Here is a 17,077-nt window from a genome sequence, read left to right as displayed (position 1 = left end):
ATCTCAACCTGAACTGTGAGTGAACTGTCAGCTGATGTGAACATAGGTGCTGAACTGTTGATGTATTCATGTCTTTGCTCCTTATTCACACCTGTGTTTCTTTGTTAATTGATTGATGGCTGATTGATAGCTGATTTTATTATTCAGTGAGAGACTGATTAGCGCATTACAACTCGATTGTCTTTGTGTGCCGCCTAGATTTGTTGCCCTGCGTCCGGACTTAGTGACTATATCGATGAACCACATGTATCTTTCCTGTGTATTACTGATCTGTGTTGCTTTGTGAACGGTGTGTTAAGCATCCAGATTGAAAATTGTTAAATGTCGTCATCTCTTAAAATACATGTCATTGTTTTGTTACCAGGTTGCTGTGTTTATACATACATACATTCTTATCGTGATGATCAAAGGTTATGTAGTAAATTTCCAAGTATGCAATCCGTAAAACAGCTCGTATAAATGCAGCCAGGTATATTCTGTATAGGTCATTAAGTTTATTTGAGTTGAATTGTCGAGTAGACTGTTTACTGAACTGTCCTAGGTTTTCCACTAAAGGCCCAACATACATGAGGTTAATGCACAGTCAAAATACCGCAAATTATTTTGAACAGAGAACTGTGTTATCAGGTTTGGTACAAAATGTACGCGTTGTTGGTTACTACTTCAATGAATTGAATAGGCATACTCACAAAACCGTATATCCTAATGAAAGTTGCCTTATTATGAACTGGTTTTTACTCCTTCTATAATTAAACTCAAACTAAGTTTTCAATAAGTTTTATTAAATTCGTTATTCATTATGTACCTATATAGCCATTCTTGTATGGTTTATTTATTATTTGTTTAATAGAGATATTATTGCACACAACCTTTAAAATATGTATTGATAAATTCGTGATGAATAGGCCTGCTAAACTATATTCAAGGTAATGGCGATGTATTTCGAATTAACACTGAGTTGGTGACGACGTGGACGGATTTATTACACACTGATGAGGTTGTGGAATTGTAGCGAGGGACTAGCTACTTGTGTGGTAGTAGACGACTGAAAGTGAATAGACATTCAACGAACAGGCATCAGCAATGAACTAAACTTAGTAATGGGGCCTCGACACCCCGATGTTGTATGGGACGGTAGGAGAAAAAATACAACGTCATGTGACATAAATTATAGGCACCTGTAAGATTAAAAGATCCATACTCGGCGGCAGTAAAGCAAAGAAGCATCGTAAAGCAAACAAAGATTATATTCATGGCGCAGTCTGGAGTGTTGATATAACAGGTCAACGTGGGCAATTTACAACACAGATAACGTACCGAATAAATGCTGTCAAAAAGTACTTTTCTAGTAAATTATGGGAAAACTGTACTATGGTGATGGTTTTAAAGATGGGATTCCATATTTCACCAGGATTGTTTCATCAACATCACACTGCAATATGTTAATGTAATCAGTAGCTCTTTAGTGGCTGTGTTGAATATTAACGTGTTAGACAGGCGTGGAAGATTTGTCATATTGGTATCGATGGTCGACTATTGTAACAAACAGAATTTGATATGTAAAACTTCAGCCTGCGCATACTATGACCTAATCAACTTACTTTGGTATAAACTATTATATTGAAGTTACGAATTGTAAATCACACAATAATTGTTGCCTAATACTCGCCCAACTCAAGGACACACTGTTTTACGTGATTTTTTAAAACATATTGTACAATATTTATATAAAATGGCCATTTAAAAACGCTCAATTCAATGCGAGTGTATCGTAATTGTTGCATTATTTAACTTGAAAGAAACCAGTTTTCAAAATTGTTATTTATTATATCACTTAATGTATTTGATTCACGAATGTTCTAACAGTTCCATTACAAAATCTTTGTTTGTGCAAAACAATTAGTCATATATGTATTTCACTCAGAAAGAATTGAATGTGGTAAAACTGTTTCAATGGTTTTCATGACCAAATATTTCAAATGCATATATAAAAACTTGAGCAATAGAAATAAGATACTCAGCCTAGTTAACTTAGTTTGTTGTAAATTATAATATTGTATGATACACATTTAATTTACAACTGTTTACTTTGACCAATGATCGCGTGATTGCCAGTAAGGTTACAGTTTACGACAGACAAGTGTTTCTAAGTCGCACATTTGAAATGAAATAGGGCGAAAGACCATGTTCACTCATCATAATGTTTAAGAAATATTAGTTATATGGTGCTCGTTAAATTTTGTAAACTTTGAACAATAAAAGATGAAAATTTATGAGAAGCGAATTGAAGCCATGCACTTCTAATATCTGTTTGCTCCCGAGTTTATTTCGTCGTAACTACAATATTGTAGTGACCAGTTGTAAATCACACAATTGTTTACTTGGTCTGATACTCGCCAAGGTCACATAATTTCAGTGGGACAAAGTTGATGAAAGGAAGGTGTAGATTTGTAAGTCACATTGTTGGAAAGTTTGGTTTACAAAACAATCCCTCATCCATTCTATCGTAATGCAATATTTGTTACAGTTAAACTCGTTGATTTTTAGAATGTTTGTGTTCCTAGCTAATTAATTTGTCATAATTATAATTTCATTACGAGAGGAAGATGGTAACACAGATCTGTTACATAGTCCCAGTAGAATACAGTATTTTTGGAAAAATATACAATAACTCAACGTTAAACGTCAACGTCCTCGAGAATCTTGAGAATGAATTAAGTGTCCTGAAGCCAGTGGACTTACAGTTTAAAGCACACACGTGTTTCTATATCACACATTTGAAAAGCTTGAGGGTGAAAGACTCCATATCCATCTCAATCGAAATGTTAGAGTAATGTTAGTTACAATGACACTTGTTGAAGATTAAAACGTTTCTTCAACAACAGCCGATGTGTAGGTGTTCACCAACTCGCGAAAGACGACATTATCATTAGTTAGATCAACTTATTGTGTCTATTTACCACCCATCAGCCACATTACACTAAGCAAAAAAAGACAAACAATCGTCATGTTTAAATCTATGCTACACTCAGCAGTACAGTGTGAGTGGGCTTACAGCGCTCAACTAAGGCTGTTTATATGGGTAAATTTACTGTGAGAAGAACATTAAAATGGTCACCATCCTTTTAAAATTGTGTTTACACTGATTTGGTCACTATATTTCATTTTGTAAATCTATCCTTGTACAGTATCATTCACAGTGAATGTGTGACAGGAAGTTTATAGGTTTACACAGATGGTAAACAAGATGTCGGGGGATTAAGAAATTATATCTTGAAAAACAAAGAAAATTGAATGTGAGGAAATTAAGACAAAACTTTTGTAAGTAACAATTTAGGGCTGTACAAATGCATGGCTATTTTATTTGTATCGGAGTTCAACGACAAATTGCGCAATGTACCTATTAGTTTGACGTCAACTAATAACCTCATAATTTTAATTATAACTTAACGATTTTGTTTTGTTATTTCATTATTTCACCTATTTATATTTAATTCACAATTATTGTGACAAAAGAAAGTCTAACATTCTCCCACGTCGTTTGCAATTGACCTTCCAAAACGACGAATTATTTAACAAGCTTATGTCGGAAGTCTCCATTGCCCAGGGTGATGTACAGCCCTGGAGTTTCAGTGTGGTGACGACACCCGTGGCGGGGATTTTCTGATTCCTGGCGTTCTCGGTCTCAGAGTGTTTTAGTAGATGAGACCAGAGACGCGCTTGACACCACCACGACGTACAAGACGATGAATAGCTGCCTTGGTGATACCCCTGCATCTTTTGCCAATACTTCGCATTTAGTGGGTAGAGTACTTCTAAAAATACCCAAGACGTGAAACAAACATGACATTTGTGACCCTTGTAGTGCCCTCTTGTTACACCGGTGAAGATTGTCACTTGAATGGAACTCTGTGCGCGAGACATAATAACATTCCACCAATCAGTGTTAAAATTGGAGTAAGACAACATTCGTCTTGATATTTTATTTGAAACCGCGTCAAAACAATACACTATTGGCAGCAAAAATATTAGTAAAATGCATCGAAGTAGTCAATTATATTTTTTGCTGTAGACTCTTAGTGATTAAAATTTTTCTTCTCACAGTATATATACTACATCTTTTTTGTTATTTAAAAGCACACAATAAGTTAATTAAATAATTTGCATAAGTCTGAAGTAGCGAACAATGTATTATATTCAGAGCAATTAAGTACTTTGAAGTCTAACATTCAGGATAACAAACTTTCTATTATATAATCATCATTACTGACTAATATTCCGCTATTTCAAACGATTTTTTTTGCACGGGCATTTTCATGAATTGTTTCATCCGTGATATTCTACATTTCACAGTAAGCCAAGAGGAGAGCCTCTTACTCAACATCGAGCGTCGATACCCCAATATATTTGGCCGCAGTACTCTACTGTGTATATACTGTAGTTGGTTGTTGATGCCGCCTTTAACAGAAAGTTTATAATCCGTCTGGCATTTGCAATTTGGCATCCAAAACGACAAGAAATTTACATACTTATGTCGAAAGTCATACTCCAATGATGATGTATTGCCTGTCTTTCTCTTAGCGTAATCGCTGTAAGCAAAAGTGTCATATGACGGCATACATTTGAAACCGCCATGGCATGCAAAGCATAGGATAGTTGTCTTGGCAATATCTTGAAAATTATATGGCTCATGAAAAACGATCGAAATGTCAGCGGGAGGTTGGGTAAAATTAGTATTAGGCCAAGATATATCATTATGAAGTATGCAAAAAGCAGAAAAAAAATGCACCTTTAAGTATTGACACCGTTAACATATTTTAAATAGAACAAAATAAAAACCGATGCTTAAGCAATGATCAATCAACAAAACAGATTATGTTTGCTAATTGTAATCGCTACGTCGTGATTAAATCACATCATTTAATGCTTTTTGGGAGTTAAATTTTGACAGACATTGACTATACATTGCACCATATCACGCGATAAAAACCAGTGCCCCCATTTTTTGGCTCTTCTAATTTTGTTCTCGTTGCCAATAACATAGTTGTTTTGCAGAACAACTGGAGTAAGGTTGTGTTGCATTTTTACGCTATTGTACCACTGCCCACTGACAAATCTGTCTTTGGGAAGATAATTCAGCTCGATTGGGTCTTCACGAATTGCGATGTTCGATAACATTATTTGTTCCGAACCTTTAGCACTAATTTTACGTTGTCCGTCTTTCAACGTGCTCATACGCTCACTTAGTCTCATGGTCAATGTATTCCACACTCTTTGTGTCGCTCTTGTCGCATTTAGAAACAAGAAACCAGCACAGAAACGATCTCCTTTATTGTAATTTTCGACATTGACGTGCATATCTGATAGATGTGTCGGTTTACGAAAAAAATGAAGAGGGTTTTCAAACCACACAGCATCGGATTCAGTAATTAATACACTAATATTACTCGCCAACAACTTATTAATCATCCTTACACGGAACAGTCCAAATTGATAATAATTGATATGCCCAAATGACATGGAATCTTCTGTTCCGAATTCTATAAGCAACACATTCAGGTGAGGTCGCCAACAATGTAATCCATCGTACGCAGCTTGGTCAGTAGTAATAAATACCGTATGCTGTAATACGTCATCGAAACAATCCACGTTGCAAATCCAACTCTTTGTCATATTCAAGTAAGCATGGTTCAAAAACTGCACAACGATAAAGCCATGACGTTTCTGTATAGCATTACCCGTTTCAATTAATTGGTTTTCCTGATCAGCTCCAAGCATGGTCTTGGGTGAGTCAGTCCCGCTTTCCTGTTCATGGTCAGTCGTCTCAGAACCCGAGCGTTGTTGATTGTCCCACCATCTTATATAAGAGAGGTCCCCACCTAGAAACCAAGTCAATGTCAAAAATACAACACACAGACATAAGACGAGACGAGTTGATATCTTGAACATATGTTTTTTCATCATACTGCAACTGCATATCAGAGTGTCGGAGAAGTGCCTTGCGTATTAGACTGGTATTAGCCAGATTGTGGGTTTGGTTCTCCTGGGATGTATGGTATGACGCAATCTAAAATGTCGCGGCTGCAGTCCAAGACATTTTTCCATGGGGAGGACTTCATATTCCGAAGAGACTAGGTATTCATCTGTCTTAAAAACTATGTTACAAACCATGTTTAAATAATAGTTGAGATGGAATTATTGTAATTTTGAAAGCGTTTAGCGAGTTATGTCTGCATGACATGTGTAATAGGGAATGGTACATGCCCCCATTTTTAATGGAATATGCTATAAAAGTCATTAACATTTATCAAGATATGAAATGCGCATGTGATTATCAGTGGACGATGCTAAATACCTGTGTGTGTTGGTCGGTAGCCCTAAGCCACCATGACACTTGCATGATTTTTGACCACTTGCTTGTCGGGTCAAGTCGTGCCATTTTGGAGCACGAACTGGGAGGCTCCCGCACTGTTCACGACTAGTTGACGACGAGTTCACGACAGCGTGCCCATCAGTGTCCACATTGACATAAACATCAAACTGGCACGACGAGTTCACGCATGGTTTGCGCATAATTTATGCACTTCCTGCATTGGCACGACGAGTTTGCGCAATTCGGACGTGAGCTGTTCGTGAATTATTCGTGACAGTTCGTGACAGTCAAGGCATGGCGCGCCTCCCGCATCGTTCCAACAACTTCACGACAAGGTCACGAAAAGTTTGCGCATAGTTCACGATCCGGTCGCGAAATTTTGTCGTGACCAAAATTTTGAACATTTCAAAATTCTCGTCCCGACAAGGCACGAAGTCAAGATGGGTTTACGTACACTTCATGACAGTGCCACAGAATCGTGCAAGTGTCAGGGTGGCCTCAATCTTTCATAAGTTCTACATTCAAATTACCAAAGTATTTATTAACAGCGAAACACTGTCTCTGTCAACTTGAATGTGTCACGTGTGTGCCAATGAAGCATACATTTCACGATTTGTCAATTTAATTTGTCATAATTTCAGCAATAATAACTTAAGTCAAGTTTCACTATATACATGCACATTGTGATATATGATATGATATGACATGATATGATATGATGCTTTATTAATAAATATTATACGTGAAAAATACAATTCTGAATTAGAAAAAAATAAATATATTTATAGGTAAAAGGGATTTGAAATAGCTTTAGGAAACTAATCTTGTCAAATTCCTTTAAATATAAATAAATATACAAATATCAAATATTTGGCGCTCAACTGACTAAGTAAATAGAATAAATGCAGCCATATAGTCCTTCATGACAATACTGTTTTTACAAAAGAGAAGAATTTGATAAAGAAACAAAATAAAGTTATGTGGTGTATCTCGCCAATAGTAAATCCTTAACGTTATTGTTTGAATATATGCTTTGGTTGTGATCTTAATGTGACAGGCAGACTTTTCGATAATTTAGTTTCTAAAGACGGGATTGAAAATTGGCCTACAGTTGTATTCATTTTTGGAACAAATAAGTCACATCGGTGTCTTTGGCTGGTATTGTGACAGTGCTGAATATACTTAATAAAGTTCTATGTTTGTGGAGAGTGTGGAAGATTACTATGGATAATATAATACTAAGTATACAACATCACAAATTGAATATGTGCACAATTTAGGGACATCAAAAATTCTAAGTTGTTTGAAAATAGGTGCAGAAATCAGAGAAAGTTACCAATCTTGCAATCTGTTTTTGTGCTGTTATAATGCTTTTCAAATTTGTAGGATCTGTGTTTCCAAGACTTCTAATCTATAAGTGATTGGGGTTTAGTTAGTGTTTGGTATAACAACAATGTCGTAACTTCAGTAGGACGCCTATCTTTTTCCCGGATAAGATTAGTAATTTTTGTTATATGTATTTCCCATGTCAATTTCTATTCCACGAAAGTCGCCATTTCAACCTTGTTCAATGGGGTCGTTTTTACAGACAATGACTCTACTACTCTAAATGATGTACGTTGGCCCCAAATATTCATGTAATTTGTTTTTGAGCAATTTATTGTCAATTTATTTGCATCACACCAATCTACTAGATTACTCAGATGATCATTAACAGTAGGTAATTCTATGTCAGAACCTGATGGGAATGTGTGAAATAAATTTGAGTCATTTGCAAATAACCTAAAGTTGAAAATTTGGAAAGTCATTAATATAAATCAAAAGATAATGTTGGACCAAGAACTGACCTTTTAGGGACACCACATGATATAGGGAGAGGTGAAGAACTGTGTTCTGTGTTGCAAATAATTTCTGAGCCATTTATTTGGAATACCCCGTATGCCATAGTGATTAAGTTTTGACATGAGTATATCGTGATTTATGGTGTCAAAGGCTTTCGTGAAATCAATGAAAATGCCAACAGTTACTTTTCCTTCATCAATTTGGTTCAGTAAGTTGTTAATTAATTTAATCACTGAAAGCCTTGTGCTGTAATAATTGCGAAAACCGTGCTGATGTTCAAAAACAATATTTTGTTTCTCTAAATACTGCTGCAATCTAAAACTTTACCTAAGAGGAGCAACACAGATATTGGTATATAATTGCTAGGGACATCAACTGCGCATTTTTTGTAAAGGGGGATTACCTTTGCATTTTGCAAAATGGGAAAAGGACATATTAAAAAATAAAACACAGTGGTTTGGAAATTATTGTTGCAGCCTGTTTAAGAAGTTTTTCTGGCAGGTTATCACAGCCATGATATTTATTTTGGTCAAGATTTCGTAACATTAATGCAACCTCTTCTGGGCTAATGAAAATGAGTTATTATAAGACTTACTAAGACACTGGTGAAAATCGTTGAAAGAATTGTTGATATTTGAAGCAAGATTGGCACCAATGTTAACAAAATAAACATGGAAGGCATCTACAATTTCTCTTTGATTCTATATCTTATATTCAGTATTATTGTGCTTCACATTCAACTCTTTGGGGAGTTGTTTTGTTTTGATTTGTACATTGCCAATTTGTTCATTGATAACCCCAATATTTTATTTGAATCATTATGGCATTCAATAATAAACTGAGTAGAATAATATTTTGTCACTATGATTTGTTATAAGAACCTTTGTTTATAATTTATGTTTTGTCTTGGATAAATTTTTCGCATATTTTGCTGGTTTTTAGCATTTGTCTACTAAAATAAGCCTGAGTGTCTACGTAGGAAGTGATTTTTATCAACTTCGTGGTGATCCGGTGTAAACAATAACTGGTATAAAACATGACCACAATGTACATCAGTTTGCTACACGCATGGGTAGTAGACTAACTCATGAATGTTCACATTCATCGGACGTACAATGTCGCAATTATATATTACTGGTGACGTGTATTGTTGTGTCATTTGACATGACAGTTTATAACAACGTTTAGAAAAAAATATAGGATAGTATCATTCACAAAATCATTCTTGGCTATTGGTAGACAATTTGCCGGCTGCATAATATGATGCAGACAGCAAATTTGTTTGACATGGAATTTTAAACGACATTTATTATAATTTCAATATGTGATTCAATGTGTTTTGCTGAGTGAACGTTTCACATTCATCATGTGAATTTCAAAGTTATTTGTAAATCGCCATCGTTTTTGTTAGAACGACATTTGATGTTACTGAAATAAGCAAATATATAAGTTTGATTTTCTTTTATTAATAGGTATTTGTAGTTAATTGCATAGCTGAGCTGTTATTTAAATATGAGTGTTTTAATTCGTATCAATCTATATAATTTTGCGGTAAGGTATCTGCATCTTAACATATACAAAAATGTGATTTCCAAATATAGAACAACTTCGCGGTATTTACAAGCTAGTGGACGTTTTTTATTTCACCAAGACTGTTTAAATTTGTTTATCCATTTTACTACAAACTACTCACTCAGACATTGCTTAGTCACATCGACTCTGCGACGGCATGGTCAATACTGCCGGTACTAATCACTGCTTGTGTCGCGTATAGTCGTTAACACACCAGAGAATCCAAAACTAGACTCAGAGCGTATTTCCATGACGATTGAAACATTCATATTTTAAGACCAAATCTCGTAGCATTTCATTTCATAATTGTATTTAGTTGGCATGGATAGTAAGGTGATAGGTCAAAACGATTGTGGCTTATCAATAACTTGTACGATAGGATCGTAGTTTGTATGAGGTTCCATCTGCACGTGCAGACTCACATAAGTCTCTTGTTTTTTTGTTTTTCTTTGTTCGATAAAAGATTATTGAAGTGAATAAATGACGGGAACAGAATCTCACAAAATCAGGGTAGGCCGTGAAACAAACAAGAAAGTTGTGACCCATGTATTGCCTCTTTGCTATATCAGGGGTAAAATCTTTTCCCTGGGGTTCTCCACACGTGTCAGGGGAAATCTCGTCTCGTCTCTCTCTCGTGTCCCCTTGAGGTACGGGATCGAGAACGTCACTTATACTTTACAGTCAAATAAGACACGCACAACGAAATACGTTTCAACTTTCGTCTTAGTCGATCAGTCGAGCACTCTATAAGACACAGCGCCCTGGGGAAAAATCCCCAAGACTATCGCAAGGCTGACCCAAGACTAGCCCAAAACTGGACTGCCTCAAGGCTCGCCCCAAGACTCTCTAGGGCTGGACTGCGTCTGTCCTCATGTACTCGCCAAGACCAACTCAAACTCTCTTTATTCATTTTCAAAACTCTAACCAATTACAAAGCAGTAAACAAGACTCTAAGGCGTAACCTTCAATCATAAAGCCAATCACACTAAGTACTGAATACGTCATATCTTTTGATTAATCATTCACTACATTAATAATTGCGAATACTAGCTGTCAGAAATAGTAGTCTGAATAGCGACGGTTATCTCGTGATTAGTTCCAAATCACTGAGTCGAGTTCCGTCCAAAACTTCACATGGTCTAAACGGTGCCAGACATAACACAGCCATTCATCTAATTAAGTCGATTAACAGATACGCAAAAACAAATTCATCATAGCTACACCAATGAGTGTCACTTGAATGGGACTCGGTGCGTGTGGCTTAATAACAATCCACCAATCAGTGTCCACAATTGGAGTAAGATTTTTAAAAAACAAACATTTGTCTTGATATTTTATTAGAAACCGCATCAAAACAAAATGATTAGTAAAATGTATCAAAGAAGTTAATTATACAAATAGTATTACAAATAGTTTACTTACACACAAAAAAATAATGACAAAAGAATTTTAATTATAATTAACATTAGACGCTGTTTCCAAAGTACATTAAAACAGTTTGGCCAGGCTGCTGTACATGATACTCGCTGATCCGAAGATCAGACATATGGATGAAGCAAAAAATAGCATCAAAAATTTGGAACTCACATGAGTCAACAAAACTCGACTTTGTTAGAAATTGGTAAACTTTTAGTCACGTCATTACCTCCATCTTATCTACGTCGCTACATCAGTCTGACAAGCAGAAAGTTTAGGAACATAGGAACTTATTGCTAAATTTAAATTCATGTATTTTTTATTCAGTTGAGGTTTCAGATCTATCCACCAACTCATTTAGCTAAGAATCTTAATTAAAATGACACCCAAACAAAAAGCAATATATCATGTTTAATCCATTACATCGCCATCAAACAATTTGAACTCTTAATGTAGAGATGCAGTTTACTTGACAGATATTTTAATTAGTTAAACAGGAAACCAAGATGACCTCCATTGTCCACAAAACTATATATTTTCGGAAAGCTTATTGTATGAATTTTAAAATTTTGTTAGTATTTTTTTTTTTATGGAAACTGTTGAAATATGCACAAAAATGTGCTTTTTTGGTCAAAAGTGATTAAAAAAATAGCTTCTATACCATGCTTCTGTTTCCTGTCAAAATTCGTTTATGGGTACATCTGCTTACTATGAAGAAAATGCCGTCTTGAAAACTGTCTACCAGTTGTCAATTTTGCAGAGCAGCAGCTCAAATTTCACTACTTCAAGTTTATGCATACATTAACACCCAGGCTAGTTGTCTGTACGATTGTTGTAACACTGTTCAACCAAAAACAATGCCCCGACGGCATTTTGAAGATAAACACATTGTCAATCATTTGTGAAAAGTACAAAATAAAAGGTCAAAGCGTCTAGAAGCTATTTTTTCTGGGATGTGCACTAAAAAGAAGCTGAGATAATTGCTAATTTGCATAACATTTCACTCTGTAAGAAGTTTGCTAATGCTCTTAATTAAAATGGGTGTAACAGTTCCAAATTTAAATATATTATTGTTTTGTTAAAAGTTAAACATAGTGCATAATATGGAGATCCCGTCATTTCTTTTTTTCACCATGTTTCTTTTTTGATATTTATGTACAGCCTTGCTAAATCTTGCTAAACCTTCAAAAGAGATAGTGTTTGGACCTGTTATCTATATTTTAAAATCGTTTTTGAGTATGTTCCACAATTCACAATTCTACAAAATGTTAACAGTCTATAGCCAAGACTGATTTGATATTAAAAAGCAAAACAAAAAAAAATCACTTCCAAGTGCCCACGAACCTGCGTCTCTAACTTAAGGCGAAGAAGTTAATTTTATTATTTGCTTTGAATTCTTAGTGATTGCAAAATTTTGCTTCAAACATTATACATGCTATATATTTGTTGTTATTTAAAAGCACACAATAAGCTAATTACATAATTTGCATAAGTCTGAAGTAGGGAACAATGTATTATATTCAGAGCAATTAAGTACTTTGAAATCTATTAACTTTCTGGATAACAAGCTTTCTATTATAGAATTCTCATTACTGACTAATATTCCGCTATTTCAAACGATTTTTTGCACGGGCATTTTCAAGAGTCGTTCCAACGGTGAATAGTCTACATTTCACAGTAAGCCAAGTGGAGGGCCTCTTACTCAACATCAACTATGTTGAGCATCGATACCCCAGTATATTTAGCTGCAGTACTCTACTGTGGAAATACTGTAGTTGATTGGTAATGCCGCATTTAACAAACAATTTATAATCCGTCTGGCATTTGCAATTTGGCCTCCAAAACTACTAGAAATTTAACAAGAAATTCAAGAATTTTTAAGAAATTTAAGAAATTTCGCTGTAAGCGAAAGCGTTATATGACGGCATGCACTTGACACCCCCACGACATGCAAAACAAATGATAGATGACTTGGCAATACCTTGAATACTATATAGCTCAATAAAAACGATCAAAATGTCGAATCGAGCGGGAGGTTCGGTGAAATTAGTATTAGGCCAAGATCTATCAATCTGAAATATGCACACAAAAAAAACAGAAAAAATGCAGTTTTGAATATTGACATATTGACGTTCACATTTTTTAAATAAGGTAAAACAGAACAAAATAAAAATCATTGCTTCAGCGACGATCGATCGAAAGACAATCTATTTGCTAATTGTAATCGCTACGTTCTATTATAGATATAGGAGCTATTACCTAATATGTACGACATATTAAAAATCGGAAAAGCAAACAAATGTGAAATTCGTTAGTATTCATTTAGGTCAAATCAGTACTACTATATCGTCAACCGAACGTTACAACACGGACCTGCTCAACAATTATTATCGCATCAATTGTTTCTCCCGCGATAGTTGGTCCAGTATTTCCATATAGCATTACAAACAGCATGGATCAGAGTATATCCTAGACCACTCGTTTTGATAAAATCACCTAACTTAATGCCATTTGGGATTTAAATTTTGACAGACATTGGCTATACATTGCACCATCACCAAGATAAAAACCAGTGCTCCCTTCTGATTTTGTTCTCGTTGCCTTATAATATAATTGGTTTGCAGAACAACTGGAGTAAGGCTGTGTTGCATTTTTACTCTATTGTACCACTGCCCGCTGACAAATCTGTCTTTGGGAAGATAATTCATCTCGATTGGGTCTTCACGAATTGGGATGTTCGATAACATTATTTGTTCCGGAGCTTTAGAACGAATTGTCCGTTGTCTGTCTTCCAACTTGCCCATATGCTCACTTAGTCATGTGGTCAATGTATTCCGCACTCTTTGTGTTGCTCTTGTCTGCGTTTAAAAACAAGAAACCAGCGCAGAAACGATCTCTTTTATCGTAATTTGCGACACTGACGTGCATATCTGATGGGTGTATCAGTTTACGAAAAAAATGAAGAGGGTTTCCAAACCACACAGCGTCGGATTCAGTATTTAATACACTAATATTACTCGCCAACAACTTATTAATCATTATTACACGGAACAGTCCAAATTTATAATAGTTGAGATGCCCAAATAACATGGAATGTTCTGTTCCGAATTATATAAGCAAGGCATTCAGGTGAGGTCGCCAACCAAGTAACCCATCCCGTGCAGCTTGATCAGTAGTAATAAACACCGTTTGCTCTAATACGTCATCAAAACAATCCACGTTGCTAATCCAACTCTTTGTCATATTCAAGTAAGCATGGTTCAAAAACTGCACAGCGACAAAACCATAACGTTTCTGTATAGCTGTGCCCATTTAAGTAATGGTTTTTCTTGTACAATTAGCCCCATTCTGATCAGCTCCAAGTGTGATCTTGGGTGAGTCAGTCCTCCTTTCCTGTTCATGGTCAGTCGTCCCAGAACCCTAGCCTTGTTTATTGTCCATCCATCTTATATAAGAGAGGTCCCCACCTAGAAACAACGTCAATGTCAGAAATACAACACAAAGACATAGGACAAGACGAGTTGATATTTTGAACATATGTTTGGTCATCATACTGCAACTGCATATTAGAGTGTTGGAGCAGTGCGTTTTAGACTGGGATGTATGTTATGACGCGATTTAAAATGTCGCGGCTGCAATCCAAGACATTTTACCATGGGGAGGACATTATATTCAGAAGAAACCGGGTACGAAGTATTCATCTGTCTTAAAAACTATGTTAAAAACCATGTATAAATAATAGTTGAGAAGGAATTATTGTACTTTTGAAGAAGTCATATAGTGAGTTCTGTCGATAAAACTGCATGAAATGAGTAATAGAAAATGGTACATGTCCCTATTTGCAAATAGAATATGCTATCAAAGTCCGTGAACATTTATCAGATAGATTAATGTAGTACACGTGTACGTGCGAGTTGATCTTCCAGACGTTTAAGTCAATATTCTCATTAAATTTACATACTGAAATTGTGAGAAGATCTGTTTGGTGATCAATTATATATTATATATAATTACAATGTGTTATCTTACATTCAAGTAAATATTACACGTTTCCATCAACCACCATACATGTCACGTGCACATTTGTTTCTGTTGTGTTTAGCGTGAAATATCATACACCACTTCCTGTGTGAATCTTAAGTAGCCACCGATAACCTTCCATGATTGCCACTCAATATATATTAATATAAATTGCAACAGTCTTAAACATAGTATTGTTAGTAAATAGCTCGTGAATGTCATTGACATATAAAGAATATATATCCTGTACAATATTTTATACAATACCATTTTATACAATAAGTGTCGATAATTCTGCACGCTCAAAATGGATTCACGTATTTTATTGCGTGCCTTTATACAGCTAGTTCCCATCCTATCTTGTTGGCGCCATTACAATTTTCAAAAACATGCATTAAGTACATCATTCATGAAAACAATAGCCCAAGTATGTTTTTTTCCACCAACTAACAACGCTTTGATCACTCATGTATTCTCGCAAGATAGAAAGCATGGCAACACCGGTTTGCTAACGAAAGAGCTAAAAAACATAAGCCATTGCCACAGGAAGCACTGGCTACTTCGTTAAAAAATTCTAGCTCTGTCTTAAAAAAGTGTCTCATACTGCCATATTATTTTTCTTTGCTTTCACAGTAAGTTATTCCAATTCTCTGTGATGGAAGATATATTAAGACATGATTTCCGCCTAGAAACATGACGGAGATCAATCTTATGGGTGTTCAAGGCCGACGGTTTCTCGAAGACGATATAGAAGACGAGTCAAATATATTAACAAATTTAGTTCTGTTAGCTCAATCTGTTGGTCTCTAAAATGCGTCATGTAAATAATGTGATGATCTGGAGAATCACATTCACTCAAACTGTAACTGATTTTAACAACATGATCTGTCCTTTAAATTATTTTTTCCAACGTGCTGTAGTAAGCTGTGACCGGAAACAAAGTTACAACAAAAGCCTAAACAGACAAGTGGACTCGTTTGGGGCATAATTGGCATATTCCTAGGAATGTCATTGTTGATGCTTGTCTGTCAACTTCTCAGTGTGGGGTTGAGGTGCTAAGCGTGGGCAATTTAATGTTGTGAATATGGTGGGCCAACAATCAGAAAGCCATTAGGTTAGTGGGTAGCATCGCTAGATGGTGTGCAGTGGCGATTTGGTTGAACAGAAAGTGGGTAGACCAAAGACAATTTCTTACCTACTGGACAGAGTCTAAATGCGTGTTTTGAACAGGGCTCATGGTTGCAGCATCATCGACATTGCAGCTGTGATAGTTTTCTTTTGAAATGTAGTCATTTACTTAGTTTTCAGTTAGCTGTGAAAGATCCAGGATGCTTGCTATTTTTCGTTTCGCATATTCTAAGGTAAAAGATGATGATATTTAAAATGTTGAAAAGGAGAGTCAGATCATTCTTTACTTCCTTTGCAATTGCTTCTGAGACCAGTAACTTTAAAATTGTGCTGATCTTGCATTTGTGGACCATATAACTTCAGTTTGTCCCACACATACACAAAGTGTAATGTCGAAGAGTATGGATGCAATGAAACGTGGGTGGTAGTGAAAATCTTGATTAGTGTGGTTGGCTGAAGCATTATTACTGTATCTACTGGTAACTGCTAGAAATGGTAGTCTGGTATAGGTGCAAGTTGTTGATGGATGAAAGCTCCATGGTCAGTATGATGCATTGCAGATGGGGGATGAATGTTGGATACTGTTCATGGTTGGAGTGAAGTTGCCCTAATACTTTTCCCACCATTAATACTGTTGTTTGTTGTCCGTCATTGGACCTGTAGTATGGAATGTTACTAAAACATTCGCTCTGTCATGGGGACACTCTGGCCTTGTGTGGCATTTAC

At 35.7% G+C, this 17,077-nt stretch overlaps 1 long non-coding RNA gene across 1 annotated transcript in view; it reads left to right on the top strand.

Moving 5' to 3' along the window:
* Positions 1 to 16,616, top strand: part of LOC144362631 (uncharacterized) — a 33,973-nt gene extending 17,357 nt beyond the window's left edge. The window contains exon 2 of the long non-coding RNA XR_013422594.1: positions 15,857 to 16,616. This is a non-coding gene — a long non-coding RNA (uncharacterized LOC144362631). The remainder of the gene's footprint in view (positions 1 to 15,856) is intronic.
* Positions 16,617 to 17,077: the final 461 nt, after the last annotated feature.

Source organism: Saccoglossus kowalevskii, chromosome 22, assembly GCF_978046115.1.
Source record: "Saccoglossus kowalevskii chromosome 22, keSacKowa6.1, whole genome shotgun sequence".
Lineage (NCBI taxonomy): Eukaryota > Metazoa > Hemichordata > Enteropneusta > Harrimaniidae > Saccoglossus > Saccoglossus kowalevskii.
Note: the sequence above shows the minus strand (reverse complement) of the source record. Positions and strands in the feature narration are given on the sequence as shown.